Source organism: Oncorhynchus nerka, linkage group LG1 (assembly GCF_034236695.1).
Source record: "Oncorhynchus nerka isolate Pitt River linkage group LG1, Oner_Uvic_2.0, whole genome shotgun sequence".
In the NCBI taxonomy this organism is placed as follows: domain Eukaryota; kingdom Metazoa; phylum Chordata; class Actinopteri; order Salmoniformes; family Salmonidae; genus Oncorhynchus; species Oncorhynchus nerka.
In genome coordinates this window covers 26,808,941-26,826,136 of record NC_088396.1, presented here as the reverse complement: position 1 = coordinate 26,826,136, position 17,196 = coordinate 26,808,941, and the positions used below count along the sequence as shown (strand labels likewise).

The 17,196-nt window shown below is 41.9% G+C and overlaps 1 pseudogene; it reads left to right on the top strand.

Annotated features, from left to right (window-relative positions):
• The first annotated feature begins 2,398 nt into the window (after positions 1-2,398).
• Positions 2,399-17,196, top strand: part of LOC115128404 (vang-like protein 1) — a 57,376-nt pseudogene continuing 42,578 nt past the window's right edge.

Genomic DNA, 17,196 nt, shown 5'->3' with positions numbered 1-17,196 from the left:
TCTCATCACTGCATCAATTGCTAATTAATTAATGAATTAGATTCTAAATATGGGGCATGCTGATAACTGCCTACACACTAATGCCCCCTATTACACACATCTCTAATTTCCTCTATCTCCCCCCAGAATCCATTCACTGTCTGTCCACCACGGAGCCAGCAGATCCAACCCACTTGCTTACAATTGCACTAGGGTCAGACAGGCTTCCTGTGTAGATTAAGACACCACGGAGCCGGCGTGAGATATGGCTCTGAAAACGAACCTCAATCCAGGGTTGATGTGCCCTCGACCACTAGTTTTTAAGTAAACGGCTGTTTTTGTCCTCATGCTAGCTAGCAGTAGCCAAAGCAGCCATTATGGAATGGCACGTCCACGTCGCGTTGAACAACAAAGGAGCTGATTGGCTGACGCTGCCATTCTAAAACGCTACCTAGCTTAAGGACACAGATTGTCCAATATATTGACTAGATACTCTAGTGGCCACTCTAACAATGAAAATAAATGTCTTCAAATATGGAAGGCAGTCGGGAGAAGGCAAGATCAGGTGGGACCATTCTTGCCAATGAGAGGTGTGAATAACAGGCACAACTGTTTCCACAAGCACAAAGTCAAAATTGGATAAATCGTTAAAAAAAATCATGAAAATAAACATTTGGTTATTGGTTTTAATTGAAGGTTATGGTTAGGAATAAGGTTAGCAGTGTGGTTAAGGTTAGGTTTAAAATCAAATTAAGACGATAAATTGTAGAAATGGGCTGGGATTGTGGCAATTAGTGATGACAAGCACAACTCCGATATGAAGTGTTTTACTGGGATGTCACATGTCCTATTTATATCAGTACGTCGTAACAACCTAATCATTACAAAACTCAGATTTGACCAAATAAGCCACAAGCCACAAGTAGTAAATAAGCAATTATATTTGTTAAACAAATTCAACTCTCATTAACCTCAATACAAAAATGTTTCACTGCTGGAGAACACAGACTTTGGTCCCAGTTATCCCTCTCGCTTTGCCTCTTCCTCCTTTTCATCTGAGAAGGATGAAAACTGCAGATCTGCAGGTAAGGGTGCTCTTGAGCGGCTACATGTTCTTTACTATTCGTCCATCAGATTTGCCAGCAATGATCCTTATAGGACACATCACTGCACTCTATACTCCTCTGTAAACTGGTCATCTCTGTACACTAGTCGCAAGACCCACTGGTTTATGCTTATTTATAAAACACTCTTAGGTCTCACTCCCCCCTATCTGAGATACCCCTCATCCTCCACATAGCCCTCATCCTCCACCCATTCTGTCAGTCACATTCTGTTAAATATCCCCAAAGCACACACATCCCTGTGTCGCTCGTCTTTTCAGTTCACTGCAGCTAGCACTGGAACGAGCTGCAACAAACACTCAAACTGGACAGTTTTATTTCAATCTCTTCATTCAAAGACTCAATAATGGACACTTTTACTAACAGTTGTGCCTGCTTTGCGTGATCTATTGTCGTCTCTACCTTCTTGCCCTTTGTGCTGTTGTCTGTGCCCAATAATGTTTGTACCATGTTTTGTGCTGCTACCATGTTGTTGTCATATGCTGCTGCCTTGCTACATTGTTGTCTTTAGGTCTCTCTTTATGTAGTGCTGTCTCTCTTGTCATGATGTGTGTTTTGTCCTATATATATATATATACAGTGAGGAGAACAAGTATTGGATACACTGCCGAATTTGCAGGTTTTCCTACTTACAAAGCATGTAGAGGTCTGTAATTTATATCATAGGTACACTTCAACTGTGAGAGACAGAATCTAAAACAAAAATCCAGAAAATCACATTGTATGATTTTTAAGAAATTAATTTTCATTTTATTGCATGACAAAAGTATTTGATACATCAGAAAAGCAGAACTTAATATTTGGTACAGAAACATTTGTTTGCAATTACAGAGATTATACGTTTCCTGTAGTTCTTGCAAATTAATTTCTTAAAAATCATACAATGTGATTTTCTGGATTTTTGTTTTAGATTCCGTCTCTCACAGTTGAAGTGTACCTATGATAAAACATTACAGACCTCTACATGCTTTGTAAGTAGGAAAACCTGCAAAACCGGCATTGTTTCAAATACTTGTTCTCCCCACTGTGTGTCTGTATATATATATATATATATATATATATATATATATATATATTTAAATCCCAGCCCCCTCCCCGCAGGAGGTTTTTGCCTTTTGGTAGGCCATCATTGTAAATAAAAATGTGTTCTTAACTGACTTGCCTAGCTAAATAAAGGTTAAATAAAAAAAAAAAAAAAAAAACTTAAACACTAGCAGTAGTTCAAACTTTTCAGTTTGGATAATGGAAAAATTCGGTGTACAACACATTTCTCATACCTCGATTTAGGTACGTTTTCCGAGCAGTTACTCGCTCCAGTTCCGCCGTTGATCTAAACAGGAAGCCTGTTGGACCTTAGTGCAGCTGAAAGCAAGCCCTTTGGACCCTAGTGTAGCTGTAAGCAAGCGGGTCGGATCTGCTAGCTATCTGCTGGAGAAGCAGCAACACCGCCTCTGGATCAGTTGGATTTGCAGCCTAGGTGTGCCCAGCTGTAAGCATAGCAGCTTGTATTTCACGCCAAAACGCAAGTGAAGGAATGTCGCCAACATAAAAAGGTGAGTTATTAGCGATGCATGTGCGCATTGTAGATGTCATGTTGCCAATTAATTTGTGCTTTGCATCGGAATTCAGCGGTATTCGGGGGCTCAACAACGGAAGTTCAGTACCGCTGCCGCGAGTTGAGTACACTTTACATTGACGCGGTTGTTATTTCTCACTGTTATGATAAATGGCTGCTTTTCATGTAACATGCTACAATGTAACGCCGTACATTCATGCATGCAGTTATTTGTCACAATGTAGGCCTGACTGCATAACCTTTGAAATTCGCCGACTCCTCGGTGACATGGGGGCTGGCATGTAATTTATGAAACACTCGAAACCAGAGACAGTGCATGTGCCTGTCTGAAACTGTAGCCTACCCGGTGCAACAGATATTCGGCCCGTGTTATAGCTTTCCGTGGTTATTATATCTAAAGAGTCGTCTATTTTATTTGAACTCGTGGGTTGGATCGATCGGATGCGGGTTCATTTGGGTAAATTTACCGTTCATCACTACTGACTATTGGTGGTGGTAGTAGTATTGTACAGATGGAAGAGCCTGCTAAAGTCCCTTTTTGAAGGAGGTCTATTTACCCCAGGGTTCGCCAACTGGCGCCCCGTGGTTTTATTTATCCCCCCAAATTGTCTGAGAAACAATTGTTGTTGTTATATTTGTATTGTTGGACATAAAATACTAAAAACACCAGGAAAGCCGATCCAAGTGATTTACATTTTGGATATCTGTATCAAATCAAGTATTCCCACGCATAATAGAGAGACAGGTGATCGTATTCAAACGTAAGCAAGGTTGGAAAATGATGAGGTTTTGTCAAATACCACATATGTTTGGGCTTCTTGCGGTCAATTTGCAGTCTACAAATTATTTTATGTTCCGGCCCCCTGACCGATGCTCAAGAAAAATCGTCCCGCGGGCTGAATCTAGTTCATGATCACGGTTTACACTGTTGTTGGCTAATGCTTATCCATCCTGTATAGCCATGCTGCATACTGAAGGGACCAGAGGAGGCTGCTGAGGAGAGATCGGTTCATACCAATGGCTGAAACGGAGTATTATGGCTGGAATGGAATGGTATCAAACACATGACCACGTGTTTGATACCATTCCATAAATGCCAGTCAAGCCATTATTATGAGCCTTCCTTCCCTCAGCAGCCTCTACTGGAAGGGACCTGCCCTTTCCTATCATTATTCTCACTGTGATAAACACACACGTTTATTGAATAAGGTTGCTGGAGACCTTATCTTGCCCATATATTTCTCTAGACCCTTATTGCCCACTGGCAATGCAGGAGAGTTTGTGGCTGCCTGTCACCTGCCATGCACTCATAATGGATGAGGTAGCCTACTACACTGTGTGTTCTTTTGGGAGGCATCACTGTGGCTGAGCTCCCTGCCATCCAGGACCTCTATATCAGCCAGTGTCAGAGGAAGGCACGATTTGATTAGAAAATTTGCCAAAGACTGTTTTCTCTGCTACTGTCCAGCAAATGGTACCGGAGCATCCACTCTCGGACAACCAGGATCCGAGACAGCTTCTACCCCCAATCCATAATACTGCTAAATACCCAGATTGCTAAATAGTCTATTAATGGTACCTAAACTATATGCACTGACCTTAAGAACACTCACCTGACTATATATACACACCATATGCACACTCACACACTACATTAACACTCCCACACAAAACCCATACAGACAACACACACACACGTATACCGACACAACACAAACATACATTCATACACTTTACACACACACACACACACACACACACACACACACACACACACACACACTCATTAATACACTTTTACACTCATCATTTGCTGCTGCTACTTTGTACTTTATTTTACTTTTATTATTATCTATCCTGATGCCTAGTCACTTTAACCTGCCTTCATGTGCATATCTACCTCAAATACTTCATATCTCTGCACATTGATCTAATACTGGTACTCCCTGGATATAGCTACATTCTTGCGTATTTTAAATGTTTTAACTGTTACTAATATATATATATATATATTTTAAGCAAGTGTTTCACTGTAAGGTCTACACCAGTTGGGGAAAGAGAAGGGAAGGGGGATACCTAGTCATTTAACAAAAATGTATCTTCCGCATTTACCCCAACCCCTCTGAATCAGCTGCATTAAACGGGCAGCAGTTGTTGTGGGGGTTTAACTGCCAGCGGTGAGCAAAGGCATGTCCTGAGCCTGATACCTGTTACATGTTACCTGTTACATGTTACATGTTACCTGCTACCTGCTACCTGTTACGTGTTACCTGTTACCTGCTAAGAAACATCCAGTCAGCCATTCAACCAGACAACTGTTAGTTCTCAAGCCTCACAAGCCTTCCTTCTCTCATCCCGAATCATGATGCACTGTACTTGGGCTACTATTTCATTTCGCATGAAGGGGTTTGGAACCACGGAGGTTGGATTGCGTACCAGAAAAGTGTGTCAGCTCGCTTCTCTCTCTTTACATTTGAGGTTTTGGGTGTTTGTGACCATTATCAACTCTCTCTTCTCTTGTGTGTGTACAGTTGAAGTCAGAAGTTTACAAACAATTAGGTTTACATACATACAATTAGGAGTGATCTAAAACCCTGTTTTTCAACCACTCCACAAATTTCTTGTTAACAAACTATAGTTTTGGCAAGTCGGTTAGGACATCTACTTTGTGCATGACACAAGTACTTTTTCCAACCATTGTTTACAGACAGATTATTTCACTTATAATGAACTGTATCACAATTCCAGTGGGTCAGAAGTTTACATACACTAAGTTGAATATGCCTTTCAACATGGCCTTAGAAGCTTCTGATAGGCTAATTGACATCATTTGAGTCAATTGGAGGTGTACCTGTGGATGTATATTAAGGCCTACCTTCAAACTCAGTTCCTCTTTGCTAGACATCATGGGTAAATCATAAGAAATCAGCCAAGAACTCAGAAAGAAAAATTGTAGACCTCTAAAAGTCTGGTTTATACCTAGGAGCAATTTCCAAACGCCTGAAGGTACCAGGTTCATCTGTACAAACAATAGTACGCAAGTATAAATACCATGGGACCACGCAGCCATCATACCGCTCAGGAAGGAGAGGCGTTCTGTCTCCTAGAGATGAACGTACTTTGGTGCGAAAAGTGCAAATCAATACCAGAACAACAGCAAAGGACCGTGTGAAGATTCTGGAGGAAACAGGTACAAAAGGATCTATATCCACAGTAAAACTAGTCCTATATCGACATAACCTGAAAGGCCACTCAGCAAGGAAGAAGCCACTGCTCCGAAATCACCATAAAAAAAAAAAGCCAGACTACAGTTTGCAACTGCACATGGGGACAAATATCGTACTTTTTGGAGAAAGGTCCTCTGGTCTGATGAAACAAAAATAGAACTGTTTGGCCATAATGACCATTGTTATGTTTGGAGGGAAAAGGGGGAGGGTTGCAAGCCAAGGAACACCATCCCAACTGTGAAGCACGGGGATGGCAGCATCATGTTGTGGGGGTGCTTTGCTGCAGGAGGGGCTGGTGCACTTCACAAAATAGATGGTGTCATGAGGCAGGAAAATTATGTGGATATATTGAAGCAACATCTCAAGACATCAGTCAGGAAGTTAAAGCTTGGTTGCAAATGGGTCTTCCAAATGGACAATGACCCCAAGCATACTTCCAAAGTTGTGGCAAAATGGCTTAAGGACAACAAAGTCAAGGTATTGGAGTGGCCATCACAAAGCCCTGACCTCAATCCTGTAGAGAATTTGTGGGCAGAACTGAAAAAGCGTGTGTGAGGAAGGAGGCCTACAAACCTGCTCTGTCAGGAGGAATGGGCCAAAATTCACCCAGCTTATTGTGGGTAGCTACCCAAAACAATTGACCCAGGTTAAACAATTTATGGGCAATGCTACCAAATACTAATTGAGTGTATGTAAACTTCTGACCCACTGGGAATGTGATGAAAGAAATAAAAGCTGAAATAAATCATTCTCTCTACTATTATTCTGTCATTTCACCTTCTTAAACGCAAGTGGTGATCTAACTGACCTAAGAGAGGGGATTTTTACTAGGATTAAATGTCAGGAATTGTGAAAAACTGAGTTTAAATGTATTTGGCTCAAGTGTATGTAAACTTCCGACTTCAACTGTATGTGTAGGACCTGTGTGTGTGTTTGTATGTCTTAGTCACAAATGTTCTCCCTCCTGCTTTCTGACCTTGGATGATATCTCAAGTGAATGCAGTTTTTTTTTTTTGTTCCTGAACACACCGGTAAGCTGATTCATGAGTCATGTGGTATGGTATCTTAACCAGCTCAATGAAAACACTAGTACACACACACCCACACACACAAATTCAGCAAAAAAATAATTGTCCCCTTTTCAGGACCCTGTCTTTCAAAGATAATTCATAAAAATCCAAATAACTTCACAGATATTCATTGTAAAGGGTTTAAACACTGTTTCCCATGCTTGTTGACTGAACCATAAACAATTAATGAACATGCACCTGTGGAACAGTCGTTAAGACACTAACAGCTTACAGACGGTAGGAAATTAAAGTCACAGTTAGCAAAACTTAGGACACTAAAGAGGCCTTTCTACTGACTGAAAAACACAAACAGAAAATTCCCAGGGTCCCTGCTCGTCTGCGTGAACGTGCCTTAGGCATGCTGCAGGGAGGCATGAGGACTGCAGATGTGGCCAGGGCAATACATTTCAATGTCCGTACTGTGAGACGCCTAAGACAGCGCTACAGGGAAACAGGACGGACAGCTGATCATCCTCGCAGTGGCAGACCACGTGTAACAACACCTGCACAGGATCGGTACATCCGAACATCACACCTGCGGGACAGGTACAGGATGGCAACAACAACTGCCGAGTTAAACCAGGAACGCACAATTTTTACACATTGTCAGACTGTCCAAAATAGGCTGAGAAAGGCTGGACTGAGGGCTTGTAGACCTGTTGTAAGGCAGGTCCTCACCAGACATCACCGGCAACAGCGTCGCCTATGGGCACAAACCCACCGTCACTGGACCAGACAGGACTGGCAAAAAGTGCTCTTCACTGACGAGTCGCGGTTTTGTCTCACATGGGGTGATGATCGGATTCGCATTTATCATCGATGGAATGAGCGTTACACCGAGGCCTGTACTCTGGAGCGGGATCGATTTGAAGGTGGAGGGTCCGTCATGGTCTGGGGCGACGTGTCACAGCATCATCGAACTGAGCTTGTTGTCATTGCAGGCAATCTCAACGCTGTGTGTTACAGGGAAGACATCCTCCTCCCTCATGAGGTACCCTTCCTGCAGGCACATCCTGACATGACCCTCCAAGCATGACAATGCCACCAGCTATACTGCTCATTCTGTGCATTATTTCCTGCAAGACAGTAATGTCAGTGTTCTGCCATGGCCAACAAAGAGCCCGGATCTTAATCCCATTGAGCACATCTGGGACCTGTTGGCTCGGAGGGTGAGGGCTAGGGCCATTCCCCCCCAGAAATATCCGGGAACTTGCAGGTGCCTTGGTGGAAGAGTGGGGTAACATCTCACAGCAACAACTGGCAAATCTGGTGCAGTCCATGAGGAGGAGATGCAGGACTTAATGCACCTGGTGGCCACACCAGGTACTGACTCTTACTTTTGACCCCCCCTTTGTTCAGAGACACATTATTCCATTTCTGTTAGCCACATGTCTATGGAACTTGTTCAGTTTGTCTCAGTTGTTGAATCTTATATTCATACAAATCTTTACACATGTTAAGCTTGCTGAAAATAAACGCAGTTGACAGTGAGAGGACGTTTTTTATTTTTTTGCTGAGTTTACATGCATTACATTTAACCATATGTATCCTGAGCTGTATATGTTTTAAAGGTTATGTTCTATGCTTCTGGCTTTATTTGACTCTCACTGGTAACCCACACTGTCAGACATGTCTGGCTTCATGGTGTGAACTCTTTCTCGGTCCCCACACTGCCCAAAGCCCCCCCCCCCCCCCCTGTGTGTGTTTGTACACTGCAGTATTGTTAGTCAACAGCTGTTATAGGCTTATCTATAGTCCATGGCCAGATTGCTTTCTCTATAAATAGCCCTGCAAAGATTCTCTGTCACCATTTACTTAATTTCCAACAGACTTAAACCTCATCACGTGCTTGTATGTATGTGTATGTCCTCCTGTGTTCCTATATCTACCTTGGAGTTTGTTATTTGTTTATTACTAAGTGTGTTTTTGTGTTTCTGTCTTCTTTCATTTACCTTGTTTGTTGTACATGTGAATACAGTACATATGTTTGTGTTTAGGATGGGGTGGTGGGTATAGGCATATGTTTGACTTCTAAACAAACAAACACACTAAATGCCTGGCACTTTGCCACCATCAGGGCAGGGCATTCAGAGGGGGAGGGGGCTAATAGGGGTGGGGGAGGGAGGGCACAGTGTGGATGCCATGGTAACCAATGATCCATGCAGGCTAGGTTAACGTGTGCCACACAAGATGATGCCATGCTGGATACAGCTGAATGTGTTGGCTTCTCTGATCACACTCCCTTCCCCTCTACCCTGTCTATGGGCCAAATGACTACAACTGGGGCAAATGAGTACAAAGATATATATGTATATTATACACACACACACAAACATTTTTAAGTCCACACAGACACGCACACATATATCACATCATTCCCTGGCCTTGTAACTGATTACATAAGATGAGATTCATCTGTCGGGAAAAGGCTAAAGAGTGACCTAACTATGGCTGTTACGGTGACTAATACCGCCACTGCGGCGGTCACAAGTTGTGACGGCAGTCAAATTCCACGTGACCGTTTAGTCACGGTAATTCGACTTCTCCAAGCTCTGATGCTGCTGATGGACATTATTAGCCTACCAAACTTGCTTAACTGCCTGGTACTCAGCATTCTTGTCACTCTGACTTCAATGCAAATGTATTCAAAAATCGAATAAAAAATTGGAGCCTGTGAGAAAGCCTCGATCACGTGACAGGCATTGGCTGATAAGAATTGAGCTATGTGAGTGAGAGGTGCTTCGGAGCACACAGCTGGGAGAGGGATTTATAATTATTATATTAGGAATAGGAAGACCTGTTTCTTTGTTAACGGCTTAACACAGAGTAGTTGCATGTGTGCACTCCCTCCAGAAATATTTTGGAGAAAACATCCTATTTTATTCAGTTATGTTCAATAATTATTGTACTCTTCATACTAAAATATAATGCCATGGAATTCTAAGAAAATCTTGTCTGCTAAATGAACTAATGTAGCCCACAGCCATATGGTATAGCCAGATCAACATGTCATGACCGCCACAGTCCTAGACCTAACTGACCTTTTACACTGTAAATGTCTCTCTCATTTCTTAGGGTCGGCACTTTTTTTCAAATGTTGCCTAAAATGACATACCCAAATCTAACTGCTTGTAGCTCAGGCCCTGAAGCAAGGATGTGCATATACTAGGTACCATTTGAAAGGAAACACTTTGAAGCTTGTAGGAATGTAGGATAATATAACACATTAGATCTGGTAAAAGATAATACAAAGAAAAAAAAACACTGTTCTTTTGTATATTTTTTTTCTACCATCTTTTAAATGCAAGAGAAAGGCCATAATGTACGATATAGGATGCTACCTTTTCAACAAGTCAGTTCGTCAAATTTCTGCCCTGATAGAACTGCCCTGGTCAACTGTAAGTGATGTTACTGTGAAGTGGAAATGTCTAGGAGTAACAACGGCTCAGCCGTGAAGTGGTAGGCCACACAAGCTCACAGAACTGGACCACAGAGTGCTTAAGCGCATAGCACATACAAATCTTCTGCCCTCAGATGCAACACTCAGTACCGAGTTCCAAACTGCCTCTGGAAGCAACGTCAGCACAATCACTGTTCGTCGGGAGCTTCATGAAATGGGTTTACCACGGCCGAGCAGCCGCACAAAAACTTAAGATCACCATGCGCAATGCAAAGCGTTGGCTGGAGTGGTGTAAAGCTTTCCGCCATTGGACTCTGGAGCAGTGGAGGCACGTTCTCTGGAGTGATGAATCACGTCCGTCAGACGAATCTAGGTTTGGCGGATGCCAGGAGAACGCTACCTGACCCAATGTATAGTAGCAACTGTAAAGTTTGGTGGAGGAGGAATAATGGTCTGGGGCTGTTTTTCATGGTTTGGGCTAGGCCCCTTAGTTCCGGGACAGCTCAATGACATTCTAGACGCCTCAAAGTTAGAAGCACAGAATCAACAGTTTGGGGAAGGCCCTTTCTTGTTTCAGACTGATAATGCCCCCATGCACAAAGAGGTCCATACAGAAATGGTTTGTAGAGATTGGTGAGGAAGACCTTGACTGGCCTGCATAAATCCCTGACCTCAACCCCATCAAACACCTTTGGGATGAATTGGCACGCAGACTGTGAGCCAGGCCTAATCACCCGACATCAGTGACCGACCTGACTAATGCTCTTGTCGCTGAATCGAAGCAAGTCCCCGCAGCAATGTTCCAAAATCTAGTTATTATTTTTTTTTTAATGTTTTTGACAAATTGAATGGTATGCTTCACCATTGTAGTAGATGGGGTTCAGTTAAATCGCGGTGTATCATGGGAATCAAAATAATAATTTGTGAATCGCAAACAGAAAAAGGGAAAATGTATCTGTAGCCTTCCTTCTGCTGCACAACTCATTTTGTAGGTACTTTAAGTTGATTTGGATTTAATTTATGGGACATAGCAACTCAATATATGCTAGTAATCAACCTGAAGTAAACACTTCTTATATACATTTATAAAGCCTATCGGCTCTAAAAATCCTTGATGCATGCTGAAACAACAGTCATTTTCAAAGTTTTTCCTCATAAACCTTCCCAATTAAATGTTGACTGCAAAGTAGGCCTACCTGGCCGAATGATATTATGATGATTTGTTTCACTTGGGTGCACATGTGATGGCAGAGAATGCAAAACAAATGTGCAGTACAGAAACCTTACTGAAACACCACTAGCCTAACACAAATGTACTGTGACTATAACTTGGCTGGCACATGTTTTCAATGGCGCTCTCCAACACCTGACACCAATATAATAGATTAGGGAGGTACTCTGACTGGGACTCAAATCCTGGTGACTGTAATTCCAAAACCATTATAATATCATAATCCTCGCTATATGAGCCAGGATGAGGGCGGCAGATAGCCTAGCAGTTAAGAGTGTTGGCCCAGTAACCTAAAGTCGCTGGTTTGAATCCCTGAGCCGACTCGGTGACAAATCTATAGATTTGCCCTTGAGCAAGGCAGTTAACCCTAATATTGTTCCTGTAAGTCACTCTGGATAAGTGCGTCTGCTAGATGACCAAAATGTAATGATACTATTCCTACCAAGTGTGTTAACCCTATTTGCACAATGCATAGTGTGTTTGCCTTTCACGCCAGTGACCCAGTTTCACTTCCTTGTCCTGCCATTTGCTACATTGGTGTCAGAAGTGGGATAGGGGACATGCAGCCATTGGAGGGCACAGCTCTGATGTGTTAGGGAGATGAAGGACAGGGACATGCCTTCAAGTACGGAGAGGGCGGTGGAGCAAGCCTCGCTATATGAGAGACGTTACAATTCCCAAAAGGTGAGTTAACTCTATGGCAACAATGCAATGTATTTGTCTTTCACACCAGCGAACCGAGTTGTATTCACTGCCCCACCGTTCACTACAATAGCAAAAGGCTCAAATCTCTAGGTGAGGTCGCTAGGTGTTGTACAAAGGTTGCTTAGTATTATTACAAGGAGTACAACTTTTTTTTATTGTTTTATTATGATTATTATTTTGTTTGCTGGATTTGTCTCCCTTAAAAAATATATGAATAAGTTATACAGTTCATTTGTTTTCTAGTGATCATAATAGAGTACAATTCTACTCTAGGCTGTAAACGGCAGTGAAATGTCATTTGAATACTGGCGCAAAATCCCCGTTATTTGAATGTTTCATTCTATTTGGGTCAGTTGTGGGTCTACTCTCGACAGATTATAAGGTCTAGAAAGACACAGGACAGTTTGGCAGTATTTTTACTTCTGGTACTTATGTGCCGATCTGTTGCCGATCATCATTCTCCCAAGATGTCCTATATAGTGTAACCATATAGGCCTATGCTCCCAGCAGGCCCAATTATTCAGGAAAACTTCAAGTGCATTCTGACTCCTTTTACGTAACGCATCAATACAGTTTAAATATTTGTAATTTAACTTTTAAATGTATTACCTTATAAACATAAACACGACCAGTCACTATTAGGGCTGTTACGTGACCGTATTACCGCCACTCCGGAGGTCACGAGTCATGAAGGCAGTCAAATTCCACGTATAATTAAGCTTCTCCAAGCTCTGATGCTGCTGTTGGTCATTAGTTGCCTACACAACTTGCTACCTACCTGGTACTCGGCACGGGAAACCTGTCCTCCATTCGCTATTTAAGTGCATAGATGATATGTATTTTTCCCATGATAATGGTCCATTCTAAATCAAAGCGAATTTCACACACATATATTATTTAGTATACAGTACCAGTCAAAAGTTTGGACACACCTACTCATTCCAGGGTTTTTCTTTATTTGTACTATTTTCTAGATTAATAGTGAAGACATCAAAACTATGGAATCATGTAATAACCAAAAAAGTGTTAAAGAAATTCTTCAAAGTTTGCCTTGATGACAGCTTTGCACACACTTGGCATTCCCTGAACCAGCTTCACCTGGAAGGCTTTCCCAACATTCTTGAAGGAGTTCCCACATGCTGAGCACTTGTTGGCTGCTGAACGCTCAAAACCTGGTTCAATCGGCTTTCCACCAGACACTGGGAGATGAATTCACCTTTCAGCAGGACAATAAGCTAAAACACAAGGCCAAATCTACACTGTAGTTTCTTACCAAGAAGACTGAATGTTCCTGAGTGGCCGAGTTACAGTTTTGACTTGAATCTTCTTGAAAATCTATGGCAAGACCTGAAAATTGTTGTCTAGGAATGATCAACAACCACCTTGACAGAGCTTAAATAATTTGGAAAAGAATAATGGGAAAATGTTGCATAATCCAGGTGTGGAAAGCTCTTAGACTTGCCCAGAAAGACGGCTGTAATCGCTGCCAAAGGTGCTTCTACAAAGTATAAAGTATTGAGTCAGGGGTGTGAATACTTATGTAAATTAGATATCTGTATTTCATTTTCAATACATTTTCAAACATTTCTAAAAACATGTTTTGACTTTGTAATTATGGGGTGTTGTGTGTAGATGGTTGAGAAGAAAATCGAGAAACACAATAAAATGTCGAAATCGGCCATTCGATGAATGGAAAGAGACATCTGTTACAAAACACCAAAAAGGTTAATGACCTTCGGGAGATTGCCAAGCCTTTGATACTGAGTAGGGAGTGGATGTATTTTCTGTTTGTCGAGATTGACATACTCTATTTGATTGTGATGTTGAAAACTCAAACCATGATGAAAGCGCTTGAAGTCGGTAATCGGTATGCGGTAATGCATTGCTTATTGGTTGTGTGTGGTACATTGGCACATAAACCTGTTAGGGGGAAATAATGGCATGTATTTTATATAATTATAAATATGACATCAAAATGTGATTTCCCTAGGTGATCATTGTCTGCAACTGGCTCTGATTGTGAGTGAGCTAGTCTGTTGTGGTCGGCGAACCCTCAACCTCCTGGCCCGTGGCACAAAACCATGCCCTGTGTGCCACAAAACCATGCCCTGTGTGCCACAAAACCATGCCCTGTGTGCCACAAAACCATGCCCTGTGTGCCACAAAACCATGCCCTGTGTGCCACAAAACCATGCTGAAGTGGTCAAGTCAACATCCACATTTATACAGACAGGGTTGCTACAGTTATTGTTATTTTATTCTATGAGGGGGAGGGTTTGCCTGATTATTATTATTTTTTTTAATTTTTTTACTGTATAAGGGGTAAAAAAATGTGTTTTATGTTGGGTAGTGGGGTGAATTTGTTTTATGACACCTCCAGTTAGACCAGTCCTCCCCCCGGCAGTTGTCACACACATTGTTATTTCAGTAGGCTGTATTCGTGTTCAGTGTTTAATGTGTTGGTTTGTAACTGATAGTTTGTCTTGCCCATAGGCTGTGATTTTCCACATGACCTGGTTGGCTATGTCTCTATGTGCACATACCACTGCACACACACACACACACACACACACACACACACACACACACACACACACGTGGGGACATCAGCACTCTAGGGGTTAAACCCTCATTTGTGGTGTGTGAGAGAGAAAGGGGATGATGTGAGAATGATGAATATGAGAAGGTACTCTTAAGCCTATGATTCATTGCACTCAATGTGCCTTCCTCTGCTCTTTCTCTCTTTGCTTCGTGTGACGTTGTCAGAGAGGCAATCTGGATGCAATCTATGTTGCTCCGTGTCACTCCCCATAACTTGCCTGCAACCTAGTTGCATGTCATCGCACAAGATGGAATTCAACCCTATTTCAAGCAACTGACTGTATGCAATGTCCAATCAGTGAGCAGAAAAGACGGATTGGTTGTTTGGCAACAAAACTGACGCGTGCACAACTATAGATTTTAACTGCAACTATATTTAGTCGACCATATATAGTTAATACATAAATCAAGTATATATTTTTGTTTTTTTGCTTTATTATTTATTTATAGTTTATGGTACTTTTTACTCCTTTTTCTCCCCAATTTTGTCATCCAATTTGTAGTTAGTCTTGTCCCATCGCTGCAACTCCCCTACGGACTCAGGAGAGGTGAAGGTCGAGGGCCATGCATCCTCCGAAACAGGACCCTGCAATCCACACTGCTTCTTGACCCTGCTCTCTTAACCCGGAAGCTAGCCGCACCAATGTGTCGGAGGAAACTGGCGACCGAAGTCAGCTAGCTTGCAGGCGCCTGGCCCAACACAAGGAGTCGCTAGAGTGCGATGGGACAAGGAAATCCCGGCCGACCAAACCCTCCTCTAACCCGGACGACACTGGGCTAATAGTGTGCCGCCTCATGGGTCTCCCGATGACACAGCCTAGGATTGAACCCGGGTCTGTATTAGTGCCTTAGATAGCTGTGCCACTCGTGAGGCCATACATAAATATAAATGAAGGTGCACAATGAGTACTTGTCTCTCAAATACGTAGTTACAGTTGTTGGTTAGCTAGTTATTCATTAAAATCACCATTTAACCAACACCCATATTTTTGTGACTACCTGGACCTACCATTTGGTTTTGAAGTATTGAAACTCAACCACATGATTTTAATGAAAAGTATTTTAGTAAACAACATGAAAAGGTGATTGTAAGAAGTGCTCATCATTTCAAATAAACTACGTCGTATTAAACAGCAAATAAACACTCTCTAAATAGGTCAGGAGCCAGAGATTGAACCGAAAATGATTTATTTAGGCTATATTATTTAAATTATTTCAAGGCTATAGTCAAAAAAGAAATACTGTAAATTGTGAAGCATTTGAAAGTGCGACACACTAGGCTGGCAGGAACATTAAGCGCTCAGCATTTAAACAGCATTTTGTTATATTAAATCATTATGGTAAAAGTTGCGCATATACATTTGAGGTCAGAAGTTGACATACACCAGCCAAATACATTTAAACTTAGTTTTTCACAATTCCTGACATTTAATCAGAGTAAAAATTCCCTGTTTTAGGTCAGTTAGGATCACCACTTTATTTTAAGAATGTGAAATGTCAGAATAATAGTAGAGAGAACGATTTATGCTTTTATTTCTTTCATCACATTCCCAGTGGGTCAGAAGTTTACATACACAATTAGTATTTGGTAACATTGCCTTTTAAATTGTTTTACTTGGGTCAAATGTTTCGGATAGGCTTCCACAAGCTTCCCACAATAAGTTGGGTGAATTTTGGCCCATTCCTCCTGACAGAGCTGGTGTAACTGAGTCAGGTTTGTAGGCCTTCTTGCTCGCACATGCTTTTTCAGTTCTGCCCACAAATTTTCTATAGGATTGAGGTCAGGGCTTTGTGATGGCCACCCCAATACCTTGACACAAATTACTTGTGTCATGCACAAAGTGGATGTCCTAACCGACTTGCCAAAACTATAGTTTTTATTGTTAACAAGAAATTTGTGGAGTGGTTGAAAATGAGTTTTAATGGCTCCAACCTAAGTGTATGTAAACTTCTGACTTCAACTGTAGGCTGTGACTTACTTAGAATTAAATAAACATGAAACAAAAAATGCCTTATTAGACTCAGTCTACAGTGCCTTTTTGAATTCACTTTTAGAGTTTGGCCTGGTCTGTGGCTTCAGACTCATGCGATGGTGCCTGGAGAGCAGGCCAGCAGATGAGAATTCAGTTCCCTCTCCGAGCTTGCAGTACTTCTGGGGATGCTAAACATCCTCCGGGCCACTTTTGCCAGGCTGGGCAGGGATGCAGAGTCGTTTTTTTTTCTATAGGTAGGACTAAAGATTATTAGGCACAATAACCCTATCAAAAAAATAGGTAATATGTC